The sequence below is a fragment of the Patiria miniata genome, unplaced genomic scaffold, assembly GCF_015706575.1.
Source record: "Patiria miniata isolate m_02_andy unplaced genomic scaffold, ASM1570657v1 HiC_scaffold_3, whole genome shotgun sequence".
NCBI classification, from domain to species: Eukaryota; Metazoa; Echinodermata; class Asteroidea; order Valvatida; family Asterinidae; genus Patiria; species Patiria miniata.
In genome coordinates, this window is record NW_024037069.1 from 41841937 (window position 1) to 41860078 (window position 18142).

An 18142-nucleotide genomic window follows, 5' to 3' on the forward strand; every position below is an offset into this window, starting at 1 on the left:
GTGTACCTTTTAAGTCATGTTCGATCGAAACATTTTAATAATTTTGATTACCGAAATCGATTACCCATAATCACATGCCTATATTGGCAATTCACTGGTGTAACGGTGGATAATCAATACTACTCTTGGGATGCCTTTTATGATCTGCCCAATATGATAATTTTCTGCCCTGTTAATACATTCGTCAATACACCCATATTTTTTTTTTTTGCGAATGGAGGCGCTGCTCAATTTCTCGCAACCATCAACTAGAAAAATCCCGTTTCCGAACCAGTTTAGAAAATTCATTGAAATCTCCAATAAAAGATTTGTAAAAAATAATAATACTTGAGCCGTATAGCAACGCGTCAAAAAGTGAATAATCCCCGGTTCATGTCTGTTTCTTCCCGATATTGTGGTCGCGTTTACAGCGTCACCATTCGATCAAGAATAAGACCTGTGACGCTTAAAGAAAAAGCTACAGAACATTAAAAAAAAGTTCACCACTGGAAAGCTAACAGATTCGACATCTTTATTTCATGAGTTTGAGTCTATAGGTACACAGTGACTAAATTTTGCGTCCTTCCGAATTGTCTTAGTGTTGCGTATGACTGCGATGTTGAAATTAAATTTTTACAGAACCATCACCTCAAATGTTACTAAATCAAATTCGAAACTGGGAAAACGTTGACCGATCGTGTAATTGCAACTGTGCGACCCTCAGACGGTCTAACAATGCTCCAGTACCTCCTCCCACTTGCACCCCTCATGGCAACATTCCTCAGTAAGACCCCGCTTGTCAATGTCACCAGAAGCCAAGAAAGAGTTGGCCTCTCCTTGATCCAAGAAGCCATTGGAATCTGGTGTGAGAAAAACAAGTGATGAACTCAAAAAGGGGATGTGAATTTCCAGATACTGAATATTTCACAAAAGCGTCGAACTAATACAGTTTGTACATAATATGAGTCAACCAATCCGCAACTTAAACAAGACAATTAAAGCAAGCCTAAAACCGGCTCCCAAAGCGCACAAAGATCAGTTAAACTGTTAAAGTCATGTCAGTTTAATAGTAAGTGGGGATAGGTACAAATTAATAGACTACGACGGTAGTCTCCAATCAGCGACGTACAGTTAGGGGTGGGGGTGGTTGAACCACCGGCACCCGAACACCCCCTCCCCCTCCGTCCAGCGTACGGGCCTTGCCTAATCTGGATCAGTTAATTGGTAAAAACCGTGTTGATGGTGCTTCTAGCTGATTCTGTCAATGCCGAACGTTGAACTCTACTGTTTTAACACTATAAAACAGGGCCCAATTTTATACAGCTGCTTAAGAATAAAATTGCTTAAGCACAAAAAAAACTTGCTTAATATAATCACGTTATCGGCCAAAACTCCATGTGATGTACATTGCTTGTGACTGGTATTTAGCTGTTGTTTACTTAGCATAACAATTGCATGGACTTTCGGTGGGCAACCTGATTATATTCAGCAAACTTTTTTGTGCTGGAGCAAATATTGTGCTTAAGTACCTCTATAAAATCGGGCCCAGGCTATAAGAGTGAATGAATACTGCAAACTGCTGAATGACTAGATTGACCTGAAATGAATCAAAGATATTGAGGGCCTAACGTTTCGGATCCTGGAAGTGAGACCTTGAAAAAGGTCCTGCCAAGATCCGAAATGCAAGGCCAATTTTTTTTGTTTGATGTGAACATGTTCAGTGCATGCGTAAATTGTTAATACCTTCCACAAACAGCGAGGGATAACAGACGTAACGCTTCCGCTCGATAATTAACTCTGAGCACATCATCATTCTGGGCCCACTTCCTCTCTTCTGCCTGAAGAGAAAAAAACGAACTAACAAATCTGAATTGAAACAAATGAGAACAAATAAATAAAAGGTTTTTTGCCCTTCACCGACGTATGAACACTGTATACTCAGTGTCACAGTGTTACCTCCCGACAGCGGCGACAGAACCGAGGGGGCACTTGCCCCCAGATTTTCTCAGGCCAACAAAGTGCCCCTCTCGCGGATAAGAATGAAAACAAAACTGCCTCTCCAACGCACACGTGTGAAAGCATATATCGCGCTACAAATAAAACTGTCTCCTCTCTTTAATAATGCAAAACTGCCCCTCAAAAACTCAAGTACCCCTCTCGCATTAACAAGATTGTGCACCTTCTCGAGATGGAAAACTACCTCTCGAAAGCACAAGCACCCCTCTCGCAATAATAAAATTGTTTCCCTCTCGAGATGAGAATTGGCCCCTTAAAAACAACATTGCTCTTCACGCGAATGAACTTGTCAATGAACTGGCCATCAACAGCAAAAGTGCCCCTTTCGCGATAAAAAAAAATTTGAAAAAGCGTTGCGCCGCCCATGCCTCCCGATGGAACTTGGTTGGAAAATATTCACTCAAGCGGGACTCGAACCCACGACCTCCTGCTTTCTACTGCAAACGTTATCACTCGACCACCGAGTTTGCGGGATCTGTTGGCTGGTTCGAATCTGATGTTCATGTAGCAGCGAATACCGCAAGTAAACTCAATCAGAATAACTCATTGTGGTTTGGTTTTGTTGAAGACCCAATCACTTGTTTAAAAAATGAACTGCTGTCCCAGTAATATAAAAACTATAGGTAGATATGACAAACTGTGTCCCTCCTTTGCCCCTGGCAGAAACGAAAAGGTACCTACACTCCTGTTTTGACCTCAGCGGCCAGTATCTCTCTCGAGTTGTCATACTCTAAAATGAACACAAAAACAAAACATAAAACCAAGATTAAGGCCTAGCTGTTCATTACAGGTCCAACTTAAGAGGAAAAAAAGCTAAAAGTTAACTGTTAGTTTGGTATTTCCAAATTTTGCCAGTTTATTTGCGGGGTTTATTTAAAGTTCTGACGTGTCCAACGTGTCGGACATAATGCTCACATCATCTTACAGTTTGTTCAATAAAACTAATCCGTCAACTCATTTTATCGATAAAAGTGTTTTTCCACCGACTCTTCAAAAACTAAAGAAGTAAGTAAGGCCAAAAAAAAGTCTCCGGTTTCTGGTATGCGCGCGCGTCGCCGTAGCCATGCGCGTCGGCAAAATGAAAAAAAATTTTTTTAATGAAAGATGATGTCCCAAAACCGCCAAACTCGCTGGTTTGACTGGAATACTGCTGCTGCACAATTTTAACGTGTTTTTAGATTGGGTAATGGTCGAGAATAAGCCTTATGTGGCCTCTCTGGACTCCCATATATTTGCACTAAGTTTAGTCGGACACCATTTGCAGTCATCAGCACACATTTGAAGCAAAAAAGTCAGGGGGGGGGGGGAAAGCCGCGTCGCCGCATCAATTTTTGGGCAAGCTCCATACCAGAAACCGGAGACTTTTTCTTTTTGGCCTAATACTGAAAAAGGTCGATTTTAACTTGAAGTTTTTACATTTTTAATGAAAGTCATTACTATACAGAGTGAGTAAGAAAAAAACCCGAAACCCAAATGTCGGGACTATTGTTTTATTAAAGTTCTGCATATAGCAATTTCAAAATCTAGGATATAAAAGCCCAATTCATAAGCTTTCTTTCAGTACAAGAATCATTCAAATCACTTACGTGCTTTTTAAGTTACGGAATTTGAAACACAACCACCTTTTTAAGGTTCTGTCCACGGATCACAAAAAGGTGAGCGTTCTTTCAGCAAAACGAAAACAATTCACACACATCCCTATTCTTTTCGTTTTGCTGAAAGAAGACTGAACTTTTTGTCATCCATGGACAGAACCTTAAAATGGTGGTTGTGTATTAAAATTCCGTAACTTGAAAATTGCATGAGCAATTTGAATGATTCTTGTACTAAAAGAAAGCTTATGAATTGGGCCTTTGTATCCTAGCATTTGAAAATGCTACAAGCAGAACTTCTCTCAAACAATGGTCCCAACATTTGGGTTTCGTTTTTTTTCACTCACCCTGTACTTGAAATGAGAGCCATTACTATACAAAATGCTTTAAACTTAACCATAATCATCATATAAGTGGAATTCATTTCAGAACACACCTTTCAAATTTCGTTCAAATGCCTTCTTGGGGGATTTATGGGGTTTTGCATCCTAAAAGATCTCACATTTTCGTGTGGTAATGTCCATGTCTTGCTTGTTGTTTTGGCGATGTGTGCGGCCTGTTTCGTGAAGGAGCAAAAACCTGGCACTTTACTACATCAAAATCTATATATAATACAAGGCCCCAATAATGATCAACTTACCTTGAATGGCAACTGCGCAAGCGCAGAACAGCAGCAGAACGGTGAACCGAATCATAGCAGATTGGTGGAGGAGAGATGGAATCTGTTCGAAAACTGGTAAGAACTGGACGTGTATAGCAACGGCACAGCAACGACTGGGGTTCTAACGGGGACAGTAGCCAAGCCACAGATGCGCCAAAACTGAGCAAAATGTGTCCCTTATAAGCACTTTTTGCCCAATCTACACCATACCAAGTTAAAATACCAGGAGAAATAATCCCAATATCCAGTTGGACCAAAGAAAGCACTTGAAAGCCTATGACATCCGTGGACGTAGATGGTCAAGAATCCTTGGATTATTGACAATCTTTTGGTATCCTGGCGTCGAATTGTTGCAAGCACTTCGTGTTAATACTTCTGCAAATACTATTACCACAATTATTGCTTCGTTTTGATAAACGGGGCTATGTCAACATGAATTCGTGCAATTATCAAGTTTTCGCAGAATGAATTTGCGTGTTTAATTTCTGAATTGTGATTATCCTGGCTATTGTTGAGGGTCAAGAGTATTCCAATTTCCCTGAATACTTTATTATGACCTATGTTTGTGACAGAGGTCACTTTCTTATTTAGATGCTACTTACTGAGATACCAGTTCAATTAACGTATCTCTCTCATTGGACTTATTTCGTTTCATAAGTTGTCATATTAAAGGGAATATACATCATTTGCTTTTGCTGTAATTTTCAGAAATGGATGGGATTGGGGGGTTGGAAATATAAAGCAAATATAGTTACACTGACTTTTTGGAGGTTTTGGGTTCGAAAATGCTATAAAAACCAAGAAAAACGATCATTTTCCTGTAGTCTGGTTCCCTGACTCCATATAAGAAGAAACAGAGCAGTTTACATACATTGGGGAATTGTAAGGTCAGGGAACCAGTCTAGCTGGCTCGTACCCGTTCATAGGTTTGTAATCGATTGCAAACAAGTGCGATGGTCAATTGGGGCCAGTATTTGAAAAAAAGCCAGTTGTTTCCAACGCTGATCGGCCGATCAGCGTTGGAAATTGATACAAAAATACCACTTTTCTTGAAAATGACAGTATACCAGGTGCCATAATTTTACAGGATGCTTTAGACTGTCATTTACCAACATCCTATTAAGATATTTCGCAAAAACTTGGTAGTTTTATTTTTCGATGTTTGCAAATGTTGTATATTCCCTTTAATAATTATCTGGCAGATCTAAATATTTTATATTTATAAATACCTATAAAACAGTTTATCCATTCCTATTGGTCGAGAACCCGTCACATGGCCGGTTTTAAACAGTTGACAAACACAGTGCTGGCCGGTCTCAGGGTTACCGAACTCACACGCATTGAGCGTGAGACTCACGCATTTCATCATGTTGTTCACGCTCTCACGCTCGCGCACACGGAATTTTTCTCACGCTAAAAGAAATTAAACATATACAATTCGAAAATGATGTTTCAAGGAAGATGTTTGGCATAAAAAAATTGGTTAAAGTGGTCAGAAATTGCCTCAGATCGCACCACAGAGCGTCTAGAATCCAACATTTTTTCGGGGCCCTTAAGCGGGCCCCGAACCCAGGCCGATAGGGCACTTACTTTGCGTTAGTATTAGCATGCATGATTACTTCTGATCAAGCTCCATCCGCAAATTCTCACTCTCCAACTCTTACTCAAAGTTGGCAGCAGGTCTTCAAGACTTTTCCAGTGTCACATGAAATTTTGACTCCTATACGAAATCCGATGCCAGCACTGTTTTATTGGTTGGACGGTTAAACTAGAGTATTTAAATCAATAAATTCAATTTTGGGATGTTTTTCATTACTCCTGCTTCTGATCAATTCTACTGGTACATGCGCCACTCTTCAAAATGTACGTATCAGTTCAATCAATTCATGAACCCATATCGAACGACGTAGCCTAGCTCCATGGCCGGAGATTTGTTTTCCCCTTTCGCTCAATTTGGGTAACGACTTTCTGGTTTCGCGGTATTCAGTTTCCCTTCAACATTCAAGCTAAATTGACGCCTTTATACAACAGCAGGTTGATAATTTCGGGACTGCAATCATTAATTTGTGTGTGTGGAATATAATGGCACTTCACTAGAATTATTGTCATGTTTAAACATTTCAGTGGCCAATATGACCAATCGTGCGTCTAATGTGGCGCCATGGAACAGCCACGCGGCGTGATCCATTTTTGTCTCTTCAGATACCTTTTTTTGTTCTGTGCTCCCTGTTCGTATACGCGTTCGCACAAGTATTGACGAGTAAAATTAATTTCGTATTCTTTGATAATGCATGACGAAGAGCGGAGTGAGGCTGGAGAACGAGTGACTTCCTCTCAACTCTGAGAGGTTTTCGAAACGTCGGCTTCGACATCGGCTTCCACCTCGGCTTCCAGCTCCGGTTTGAAAATTATGTTCGGTCCTTTTATGTCCAAACAGAGAGAATATGTTCTAACTGTGGAATTAGATTAAAGAATTGATATCCCTGAAAGCAGGAGACGGATCAAAATTTTTGCCGGAGTCCCCCAAGTCAAGGACCACACATCTGCTAAAAACCAACTTGGAGACGAGGCCGAGTTTTCTTAAAAGCCCTTATAAACATTCTGATTAGTGACGTGACGTCTCTGACGTCTCTTCGTCACTATGACGACAACAATAATGTGAATACTAGCTGAAACATTTAATATCAGACCGAAATTGTTATTTCGAGGAGCAGTTCAGAACTGTAAACAGTCTTGAAGTGGTGAATGTTTTCTAGTTAGCTGGTCCGTCGTTTGCGCTCATTCTGGAAGGAACATGAAATCACCAATAAATACTATCGGAGTAAATTTGCGTCGTCGTCAATCTCCGACCGGAATCTGTCAGGGAATGATTCCTGTTGATACCTCCAAGCTGTTGCTCGTAGTCTTGACGATGGCCGTAGCGACCAAAGGTAATCCACCCTATTGATACCTAGTTTTGTTAATGATTAAGTAGGGGCCCCCTATACGATCGTATGCACGAAATCGCACTGATAATACTGGTTGAAATGATTGTGAAACTTTATTCTCCTTGCATATATTGTTGTATGCTGCAGTGCTGACCTTTTTTTAACAACTATACTAACAGTTGCACACACAGAAAAAGAAGTGATAAAAGATTACGTAGGCTAGCTACTAAAACCTACTAAACAATATGTAAGCTATGGTCTAATGAAAGGTATATTTTATGTATTTCTCCTTGCTAGTAAATTATAAAAGATCAACTTAGTTTCAAACGAAAGCACTTCAGTATGGGCCTTATTCACGAGTTGGCCAATTTTGTCAGGTTCCCTGAATGTATTTCATTAATTGTTAACTGTTGAATGGGATGGCGCCTGACTATTTATGCAGGCATATTCAGCCTTTTTTGGTTTAAATCTGGCTTTAAACATTAGGGAACGTTTAATTACAAATTTGAAATTATTCATGCAAGTAGGCAGGAATTAATTAGTAATTAGGGCCTAAATAGCTTTCGTTTCTCTACACAAGTTCCAAAAATGAAGATTTTACCTCACTCTCAATCCAATATGGCTGACTCGTGAATAAGGTCCATATTGTAATCCAACAACCGCATATACAGGGTGAGTCTGAATGACCGGGACCCAAATTACAGAAAATATTATAAATATGTAGCAATTGTCAAAACAAGTGCAAAAGAGATTGTGTTATAGGCTTTTATTTTAGAAATATTTGGTGAAAGTTTCTTGGATATCCATTGTGACATTTTGAAGAAAAAAATGATGGCAAAGAACACACGCTAAAAAACCCTTTCGACCACGGTTCCATGTTTTAACCAATTTATTGAAATCGCGTACTGATGTGAAGCAGTTGTAATAACAAATAATAACCTAATCGTGGGGACTGACTCACTTGCAGTTATTGACACAAATTTAAAAAAGGCTAAACCAGTGAGCCAATAAGAATGACATAACTCCTCACCACAGCCACCAATTTGAAAAATACAAAATTCCTGTGGAAGACAAGGTAATACCTTTCATACCTTTCGTATGCAACACTCATGTGTTTTTCTTAATACACTCTATTTGCCACAAAACAAATGTTGCATTTGGGTCCAGATCATTCTGACTCACCCTGTACAAACTCAGTCAAGCTTTCATTACCTTGTTTTATTCAATTAAAGCATTTTGGCCGATACTACAACGTGTGTCAATAACAATGTAGCAGTCAATCCATAAATAGTAAATATGTATATAAGGCCCCCCCCCCCAAAAAAACTCGGTCTCAGGTCAGCGCGCGCGTCGATTTTAATCATGCGCGTCAACCTTTTTTCTTTTCTTCAAATTAACACGGAAGCTACAACAGCGCCCTCTTTTGCCGCACCTCCTCAATTTTTTGTACGAAGGAGCACCAAGGAATGGGGAAATTGCACCAAGGCAAATGATAAGGGGCACCAAGGCAAATTATGGAGGACACCAATGTATAATGAGGACACAAAAAAGCAAAATTGTACCCACCTTGTCTGTACAATTCAAGCTTGAAAAAAAAAAAGCCACCAAAAAAAAAAAAACCCGCGTCGCCACATCAATTCCGGAACTTCGGTCTGACCAGAGACCGACTATTTTTTTTGGCCTAATACTCTCTTTTTGCAAAACGTATCTACAGAGTCTGAAAGTATATAGTTAGTACTCTGCACAATGGCCTTTAACCCATCTCATTCGGAAACCCCAGACCAGGGATGCAGCTTATTAAGTGAAAGGACTTGAATTCCAAGTTGGGCCCTTTTTAAGATTATCTGGTATTTAATTAAAGGCATTCACATACCAAGAAGGTGTGTGAATGCCTCCCTTTAGATACCAGATAAAGAAACACGTATCGTACTCATGGTAAACTTTTTACAATAAAAAAATTTGAGTTTCCTCAGAAAAAAAAAGGTTTCCTGACTGCTACATTTTTTGAGACACGCTGTACTCTCCCTAAACTAACCTCTGTGCCGCAAGATTTATTTCCGCTTAACTGGATTTCAGGTATCCGGCCGGACAACCCATATTTAGCGGAACTAGTCCGCAAGTAATCGGGTTATTTTGCCTCTTGCTCAGCTTCACTCTTCTGTCAAGATAGACCACCATTGCTAACTATACGGGAGTGGACGAAATGTGTAGATCTATCTCACGATACAATGTAGTAGTTTTTCGTCAAGGCACGTTCAGCAATTATGATTTGTTCTGAATGGTTGGCACTGAAAAGAGTCAGTGGCGTATGGGGGGGTGTGGGCACTTGCTCTGATATGGTGTGAGCGTTGTGATCGACCCCCTCAACATCACTAACACATTATTGCCGTAAAAAGTAGGTACCCTAATAACCCCTAGTGCCAGGGGTTTGTGCACAAACATTATCAGGCGGCCTACCACGCTCAATTGACTTCGGCAAAAACCGTAAGCCTAAGTTGTAAAGAATAAGTTAAGAAACTGGACCAACTTTTACGTTTATTACGTTCGTAATGGAACGGTGGTCATGTCGCTCGCGGGCTTTGAAATTGAACTTTTCTAAATGGGAAGGCACATTGGAAATATCCAATCAGTTTGGATATTATACTTCATGAGTTTACGAGCAGCTTTTCTTAACAATATTTTATTACTAGTATTTTTTCGGTGTGGTGGGGGAGGGGCGGGGCTTGATAGGCGATTTTAAATCCGAATGACGCAATTAGACAGACAGCGGGTGCAATTAATTTGCGATTGATGAGGGTTCACAGAATTTTTAAGCGAGCTCATTTTTGCATCAAAAGTGCCCCCACAACTGTTTTGGAAAAAAAGAGACCGTCAATCTGTTTAAAAAAACAACCGGTGGAATTGTGTAAATATAGCTGAGGATAAACCCCCTGGTTTTAGGGCTTCCATCTGAGGGCAGACTTGATAAAAATACGAGCGAAAAATGGGTCACTATTTGCCCGAGAAAATGTAGGGATGCCATTAAATGTGGCTGCACACAGGCTTGGCCATTATTTTAATACCCTTGCTCTATGCCATTACTGACACATTGCCGCAAAAGTTGGTACCCTAATAATTCTACACAAAACCCCCTAGCGCCGGGATTTTGTGCACAAACCTTATCAGACGGCCCATCACGCTGAATTGACTTCAGCAAATACCACAAGCCTCATCATAAAGAATAAGTTAAGACAGAAGTACCGGTCCAACTTTTACTAATATGTGTTCGTAATGAGAAAAAAAGTCTTCCCAGTTGTCCCATGTAAGTTAGACCCCTGTTACGCTACACCAAAGGGGCTCATCTACGCCCATTTGTAGGTTTTCATAATTGCACTTGTGTCTACTATGAAAAAAAGCGTTTTATTTGTTATAATCAAAAAGAGATAAACCAAAACGACTGTTCTTTCAGGCGTAAATCATTGCGCCTATGACCTGTTGCCTCATTTCACTCACGCGTATTGCACGTAAATCAATTACTCTTGTCACTAATTGAAACCTTTCCAATGTCTTCCACCCACTGACAGTGAACGAATTTCTTTTTGACGGTCAGTGCCAAAATCAATCACAAAAGAGACAGCTTCTCGTCGCCATAGAAACGACGTCATAACCCCAATCCCACCCCCAAGAAAGTAATGAAATAAAAAAATTGAATCAAGCGCAAGCCAACATGCTCACGTCATATTGTTATTAGTCTTCATTTGTTTTAATTTCATCCTTGTACATGTACTCCACTTGATACAGTGGGCCTATACATGAAGAAGGCCTAAATTAGCGATGATTTGCAATTAACGTGCAAAGTTAATGTCACCCTTTAGGTTAATTGATTAAACCAGAACTAATTTTCTCATTCAAATTGCCAAACAGATGTATTTCTAATCACTCAAAGAATTAGAGGTCTCGCATATAGAAGAAAAGAGAAATTACGAGTGCTTCCGATTTCACGTTTATTTTGTTCAAAACCGTAATTTAGTTGTAAAATATTGCAGTCCATTGCAGCAACGTGATTCTACATAAAATTTAGGGCACATTGTCTCTGTTACCCTGGTACTTTTTTATGTGCCGTTTATTAGTATCATTTAAGAATGACTTTGAGCGATTTAGTTTTTGTTGGGTACTAGATTGCTATTCATACTAATCGCCCTTGCAATGGAGGACGACTGCATTAAGGAGTGCATCGGAATTATAAAATCATAGATGTCAGATGTAACAGGAACAGTGGGGAAAAATGGACCCCAAATATACAGAGTGACCCATATGCGATGTGAGCATGTACCACGAAGTACGGTACCCAATCGAGTTGAATTTCATGTTCCACAAACAAAAGTGCCACAATTTCTTTTTTTCTAACCAACCCATATCCAAATCGATAGTCGAGAGATTGACGACTCGTCATTGCTATAGTAACCATCGCGACATAACAACCAGCGGGACAAGATATGCGTTTTTCCCCGAACGACACAATAGGGACCGTTAGAAATAATTTAATTAATGTGAGACATTATGAGGCTCTCGATTTGGCCCCCAAAAAAGTCTCCGGTTTCTGGTATGCGCGCGCGTCGCCGTAGCCATGCGCGTCGGCAAAATGAACAAGTTTTTTTTTTCAATAAAAGATGATGTCTCAAAACCGCCAAACTCACTGGTTTGAAATTTCGAATTTTTAAAAATCGAAAATTTTAAGTGGCCCCTAAAGTAAATAATTATGTACCCAATTGTTGCCGTTCCAGAAACCCGCAAAAATACGACAGGCGGTTTTTGTTGGCTATATCAAGTTCTGAAAATGTATTGCCTCCGTAATCAACTCTTCCTTTTTAGGGAATAAGATGTCCTGTAACAAATATATTTGCTTGTTTGTTTGTTGCAGGTCTTTATATACAGTTTAAAATTTGGTTTTAAATTGACGCGCTCCAGTCCAGAATTTGCGTACACTATTCAGAACGACTTGCGGGTCCCGCTCTTAATTCAAAAGTTGAAATTAATTAATGGATTATTGTCATGGACCGATTGTTTTCGTGCAATGACTCATTTGAAAGCTCATAACTAATGTAATGCTAGAAAGTAATCGATTTAATTTGAAAATCTATTTTTCAAGGTGCCACACCCGAAAAGCACAACTTAATAACAAATTTACTCTAATTTTGTGAGATTGGCTACCAGCTTTCGAAAAATTAATAGGAAACTTGGTGCTTTGTTTTATATTTCTTAAAATGTACTCTTTGCGTCGCTGAGACGACACTCCAGAACTCATTTTTTTTGTGAAGGCCAAGAGGGCTGGAATATTAATTTTTTTCCCCGAAAAGGAGAAGGGGATTAAGTAAATATAGGTTTTCCCGGCCAATTTCCTAAAATGTTCATTCACTTCTGAAAATTGGTCATTCATTTCCGTCTGAATTTGAATGCACGTCTCATTTTCACATTTCAATTCAACGAAAGTTCAAGCGTTTTCATTGTCCGTGCATTCGGTTTTGAGAAACAGACGGCCAATCACGTTACCAATGCATTTATTTACGCAAGCATGCCTTTTTAAACTGACTTCAGGTACAGCTAATTTGATTGACGGTTAATGAAAAAGAAATCCCTACTTGTATCTGGTGCCGATGGCATTAAAGTAAAAGTGAAATACTATGGTCAGTGTTTGAAATCGCCTTCTAAAAGCGAAAAAGAAGTCTTGTAAACGAATCTGAATGGACATTAACGAAAGGTGCTGCTCAATTGAACTAAAATGGAATCGAATGCTCTGGTAGCGAAAATGAAACGCGTGTTCAGAGCGATTCTCAAATTCAGACGAAAATGAATGACCAATTTTCAGAAGTGAATGAACATTTTAGGAAATTGGCTGGGAAAACCTAAAGTATCGTGCGCTCTTTCCACCTTGCAATATAAACACTCAAAGTACATGTAGCTAATGGCTTCCGAGGGGATGCGCAACGTGTTAATTTAATTTAAACCCAATTTGTAAAACTGGCATTTCACTCATCACGTGACAGGAGCCTCGTCGAGTTTACCGGTAACATGCTGCAATTTCCGTAAATTGCCCGATCCGCTCTACAACGGTGAACTGCGATGGTTCCCACAAGCTGGTGACCCGTCTTGTGAATGTGGGCAGCTGGCATTACTACTCAAGGAAAAAACACCGGGCTGTTCGTCATACGAGGAGAATTTCTTCAAGAACCCACACATCGATGCCTGCATCAGAGGTAGGCCTACACACAAAAGAAATCATATTACATGTATTTAGAATAAGGATCAGCTACTTTACGACTTACAAAGTGTTTTTAAAACTCGGTTTTGTCCCCGACTTCGCATCTCCTCATCCTGACGTAAGAGGCACGGGCTCAATATTGGTTTAATTTTCTGCTATTGAACATCAGATTGTTAAAACATGAAGCCACATATTAGATTGTGTTAACGGATTGATTCCAGCATTGATGAACTAAAATGACTCTTAAGCCGGAGTAGCTCAATCGAATTTTATCACTATGACTGGACTGCCTACTATTGTCCGATGCGCCTTGAAGCGACCGATCCACCATCTTGGGTATCCTTTTAACTTAAAACAACGATTCCTTACAATCAGTCTTTGGATTTTGGGAAAGTCTCGAAAGAGGGTTGATTAAAGACGCATGCCCCATGCTCTTCAAATGATTTTTTTCTCCCCTCGAATTTTAAATTTTTATTTTTGTTTCAACGATTAAAACTACTTTATTCCGATCTGGGGCGTCTACAACCCTCAGAAAAAGGGGCTTTTATTTTGTTTATAGATAACCCGCTCTTCGAGACTATCGAGAGCCGAATTATTGTCTGGCTGCCAATAATTCGAATTTTTTGAAGAAATAATTCAATAACTAAACGTCGGTAGATTTGTTTTTGTTCAGTGTTTCATTAAAAAGTGATTTTTTTTTGTATTGCTATTTTAGCAGTGATGGAAAACAACAAATATACTTTCGAAGTGAAATTCAAAATTTAGAACGGGGAACACATCTTTAAATCTCAACTTATTACAACTTGTGTGTTAAAGGCGACAGATCATCATGTCAGGTGGCAGCGGTATTTTCATAATATAAAGACTGCCCGGGTGCACTTTTAATCAATCAATGTGATGAGAAGCATGTAGGGCCTAATCACATGTCAATTTCAAGACGGGAGACAAAACTTTTAAATAATATGTGCATGTCAGTGGCATTCCTTTTGCATTGTCCACCCACTGTTAATAAAGGTGACCTAACTTGATATTTGAATTGGGACTTTATTGAGATTGACCTGAATACAGCTGTGCAAATGCGAGGGAAGACCCTGGACTTGTCTGTTACTTGCAGCGGCATAGCTACCTGGGGGGCCCGTTCGCGCCACCCCCCCCCCCCCCCCCCAGTCGCGCCCCTCCCCCACTGCAAATTTAGCATCCGGAGAAAAGCACATCCATATATGAGTTACCATGATCAGCTGGAATAACATAAAGTCCATTTTCTGCGATTTGTGCATATTTTTCACCAAAAAATGTATTTTTTTTGCGAGTGGCTCAGTCATTGCTACGTTCCTTGGAAAACGAATAGCGGTAGTTATTGTCTAATGCAGCCATGATATACGTTTTGAACAGCGCCTCAAGAGAAGATGGTGTCCTCCCCCTCCCCCAGTCTTTGATTTCACGGAGAGAGGATGTCCGTTGTCTACCTTTCAGCACGGATGAAATTATTGGGCGCCCCATTGTAACCTCAAGCCCCCCCCCCCCCCCCCACGCGCCCCCTAGAATGAGAACCCTGGCTACGCCGCTGATTGGGCCAAAAAAAACCCCCAAAAGTCTCCAGTTTCTGGTATGGAGCTTTCCCCCAAAGTGGTGCGGCGACGCGGGTTTTTTGCCCCCTACTTTTTTCCCTCAAAATGTCGGCTGATGTTGCAGATGAGGCTGTGATCCCCTTAAACCTCTCAAAAATTTCCTTCGGAGTGGAGCTTGAGGTGACTTCAGTAAGGCCTTATGGCTTGAGAATGCTGCACCCACTTACAATCTCGACCGACACGAACATTCTTCGGGAAATGTGGATAGTCAAGAGAAAATTTCAGAGAAAACAGTAACGTCAGCCCATACAGCAATATCGACATCGTGTATGTGCTGCCAGGCTGGTCTTTAGTCTGCTCCCTGCCTTAGTTACATATCATGCTAATTAAGAAGCGTTTACAGGTTTCAGATGCACGACCATCGTTCCCTCACCACCGCCTGCAAATTGTGACTAAATTTAGTCACAATATATGGGAGCCCAGAGAGCCCACATAAAGCTTATACTCGATCGTAACCCCATCATAAAAACACGTTAAATTGTGCAGCAGCAGGATTTCAATCAAGGGAGTGAGTTTGGCGGTTTTGAGACATCATCGTACATTGAAAAAAAAAACGTTTTAATATTGCCGACGCGCACGGTTACGGCGACGCGTGCGCATGCCAGAAACCGGAGACTTTTTTTTGGGGGGGGGGGGCGTTGGGCCTTACTTGGCATTTACCATTTCGTAAAGACACGCTGGTTGCCAAAAGTATGATTCAGATTGCCCAAGACCTCCTGTGCTGTAGTATTTTGTTTTCCCCACTCAGATACTTCGACACCGGTCGCCATTTTCCAAGGGTGTGACACTCATGTCTCATCCGCCAACGCCGTGGTTGACTATGTCGAGCCGACAGCAACTGAGCCCGACAGTTCCCCCCTGCACGTCACATGTAGCCCCGCCCCTGGAGAGGCATTTGCTGAAGGCAACACCACGGTCACGTGCACAGCTCGCGATCCTGCTGGAAATGTCGCCGTGGAAATTTGCACTCTAACCGTCACTGTCGGTGAGATAGAAAGACCACAGATTCATGCGATTTCCCCCTTCATAAACTTGTCTTACACACATATAGGCCTATATCATTTGAACTATCTTTGAGACGTGTGCTGTTGTTCCACATGGATACGCATGAGAACACCACTCGTGAATGCATTTTTACTGAATTAAAATAAAACACACCTCTACTATTGATGCTGAATGAAAAGGGTCTACGATCGTGTTCAGGGGGTCCGCTCAAAAGTCCGACGCCGCATAAGTCCGACGCCTCATAGCTCCGACGCCTCATAATAGTCCGAAACAGCATTTGTCCATTGTCGGACTAATGAGGCGTCGGACCTATGAGGCGTCGGACTTATGGTACGGCCCGTGGTCAGGGACAGTTTTGCAACAACAGGGTACGAACTTATTATATAGATAAGGTAAACAAAAATGGTATTTCATTACGCCACATCCATTCGCAAGACTACTACAAACTCATAGCTCTACATGCGCGCGGTTGGCGCTATAGGCAGCAGTGACGCGCACGCATACAAGTGTCCTCCAATTTTTCCGGTTTTTGTTTGTTTTCTTCGCTGATGGGGTATCTGTTCATTAAGTCAAATTTTAGAATGTCTTTTACCGACTAGAGATATTTCACTGTATCAACCAGACTGGAAGTTGGGCCCATGCGATTTTAAAGTGAAGAATTACTCCGATGGTTGACTCAAAAGGAATTCGTAAAGGATGTTTCACGATTGGAACCATAGAGCGTAATTTAATATAGCTCTATGATTGGAACTTGGATCGAATCGATTGACTAGTTCCTGTAGAATAGGGAATGTTCACCCTCTTGGAAAAGAATATATTTGAATACAACATTGATTTGTGTCTTTCAGATACTACTCCTCCCAGAGCGTCTTTCTTGGACTGTCCCGTTGATATCACCTTGGCCGACCCAGCAGTTACCTACACACTCCCTACGGCTAATGACGCCGACACCGGCGTACCTCTCACGGTGTCATGCAGTCCCCCTCCAGAGGCGAATTTTACCGGGAACGTCACTGTGGTCACATGCCGAGCGAGCGATGCTGTTGGGAATGCAGGCCCGCAGGAGTGCACCTTCAATGTTCAGCTGGGTGAGAAACCGTAGAAACATTTTGGTTCTTTCAGTCAAGAAGGTTTAGTGCTGGTAATGCTCGTTCGGTTTCCACATGCAGTAGCCTACACAACACAACACTGAAATTTGTCAAGGAAATTGGTCACAGGGTCCAAAAAAGTTGTTGTGATCAATTGAAAATTGTGTAGTGAAACTCATAGGGTTTAGGCCAGGATAAGGACTATCTGGAAAATCAAACATTTTCAAAATTGACTGCATGGTTTTGTAGTTATTTCAAAAATAGTCAGACGGACAATAGTGGGAGCCTCATTAATTTTCTGGGCGCCGGGAGCCTAGGGAGACTTGATGGGTTTGGTTTAGTTTCGGACAATCGGGAACTTTGTCCCCGTCGACAAATTCTGAACGGGAGCAACGGCAGGTGTGGATGGGGCACAGACCTCAATCGGGGCGTGTCCTGTGCCCCTACCTTTAAGGGCCTCGCTGATTCAAAGTTCACGAGTAGGCCTACGAGTGAATCCAAAGCCGAGTACACTGATTCATATCCCGATGTTTAACATGAGGCGGTGACATTCTATTAAAACATCCCTAGCTTGTATGCAAATCCTAGTTTTGCTATTCCAGAGAGAGTCCGCGCTAGAGTCCTCTCAGTTGCACCTCATTGACTGAATCATTGTCATTATACTTCGACTTTGAAATCAAGTCTAAAACACTATCAACTTCGAGCCAGTTCGTGCAGTAGCTGTTCCAATAAAATACTAATATGGGGGGGGGGGTCTTTCTCTATTCCAACAACATTTTCCGGAGAGTATATAGTCTCTTAACATACTGGTATATGCCTGGAAGCAGAATACAAAGCTTGCCCATTCATCTTTATCTTATAGTATCCACGAAACGTGTGCAATTTAATCTTGCACCGCTTCTTTCATGTACTTTTATGATACAAGTGTATATAGGCAATAAGTCAAGTCTCCATCAGCCATGCGAACGGCGATAGTGGATTTTTCATTTCCATCGCGTTACCACCACG